The sequence below is a fragment of the Rhinatrema bivittatum genome, chromosome 11 (assembly GCF_901001135.1).
Source record: "Rhinatrema bivittatum chromosome 11, aRhiBiv1.1, whole genome shotgun sequence".
Taxonomy (NCBI): domain Eukaryota; kingdom Metazoa; phylum Chordata; class Amphibia; order Gymnophiona; family Rhinatrematidae; genus Rhinatrema; species Rhinatrema bivittatum.
This window is the reverse complement of record NC_042625.1, coordinates 31,440,199-31,441,960: the sequence shown is the minus strand read 5'-3', so window position 1 is coordinate 31,441,960 and position 1,762 is coordinate 31,440,199.

Sequence of the window (1,762 nt, the reverse complement as noted above, 5' to 3'; positions counted from 1 at the left end):
GGATTATAGCTGTAGACTCCTGGGCTCTGCTTAAATAGAAACGTCCCAACTGATTTCTGTATAAACCAAGGAACAGATACAGTAGGTTTGGGTATACAGCGACTGCCTTTAGGGGTTCGTTGATAGCGCTCAGTTTCTGAGGAGCCGTGAAATCATGTTCAGGTTGCTTTTGTTGTTGGAGCAGTGCCCTTTAAAGAATCCTACGCTGGATGACCTTGTTAATTTGTTTCAGTGCTTGCAGTTGCAGGGGTTTTGGGGTGGTTTGGGGTTTGTTTACTGTTTTTCAAGAAAAAGATGGAATCCATGCAACATAGCTGGGAGACAGTTAAATATTTCATAGATGGAAAAAAAAATCCAGCCCCATTAAGAAAAAACAGGGTCATGGTTCAGTCAAGAAGGCCAATGCCGTACAGTGCGCTTGGGCGAGCGCATCACTTAGCACGTGCTTGTCCACGCGTTTCCAACTCACGTCTATTACCCCTTATACTGTAAGGGGTTTAGCCCCCCTCCTTCCGAAAACTAATAGCACTAAGCACATGCAAATGCATGCTGATGAGGCTATTAGTTGCCCGGAGCTTGAATGTCTGTTTCAAGAGGCACGTGTCTCAATTGTATGATTTTCACAAGAACGGTTGTGGGCTTTGGAATTGGGTTTTAATTACTCACCTTTCCAAATTGCAGCCCAAGGCACATTACAAACTCAAGTGCAGGTGATAGGTCACTGTCAAAGGGAATTTACAATCTCTTAAGCACTAGGCTACGCCTCCACTCAGATATATGCAGAGAATTATGCATAAGTGTAACACTGTCTGGGACAGAACTGAAGAATGTGTGGCAGCCCTACTTTATTTTTTCCTTCAGCATGAAAAGAAAATTTTGGGTTAGCTACTTACCTGATAATTTCCTTTTCATTAGGACAATCAGATGAATCCAGAACAAGAGGGTTATGCATTCCTATTAGCAGATGGAGACTGAGTAAACTGACGTCACAGTATATAAACCCCTGCAGTGACATCAGCCCACCAGTATTCTCTTCAAAAGCATCTGTGGACAGACTGGCAAAAAAACTTGATTAGACACAGATAACCATTTCAATATTCAGCCAACAGGCAACACTGAGCTCAGACAAGAATGTAATAACTCTAGCCTAGGGACTGGAGTAACACTTACCAGTAAGCCCTGTAAGACAGACACATAGGAGGATCATTATGCAATCATATGGCAGCCAAGGGAGGGAAGCTGGATTAATTTGACTTGCCTAAAGAAAAGGAAATTATCAGGTAAGTAGTAATTTCTCATTTTTAGCATCCAGTCAGATGAATCCAGAACAAGTGGGATGTACCCAAGCTACTCCCAAATGGGGCGGGAGGAGCCTGTGGTCCAGTCAAACCGGACATGCAAAGGCTGCATCTTCCCAGGCTTGCATAATACCTGGAAAGGTGTATAAGGAGGACCAAGTCGCAGTTCGGCAAATGTCGATGGGAGACAACAATCTAACTTCTCCCCATAACACTACCTGAGCTCAAGTGGAATGGGCCTGAACCAGACTAGATAATGGCTTCCCAACATCCATGTTTGCAGTTGTGACTACCTCCTAAATCCAGCGAGCTATTGTAGCCCGAAAGACTGGTTCTCCCTATGTGGTACCACCATGGAGGACAAGCAGGTGATCTGACTTATGCAAAGGCCCAGTGACTCCAGATACTTGACAATATGCCACTTGAAATCCAAGGACCGCAACAGATGAGACTTCTACATCTCT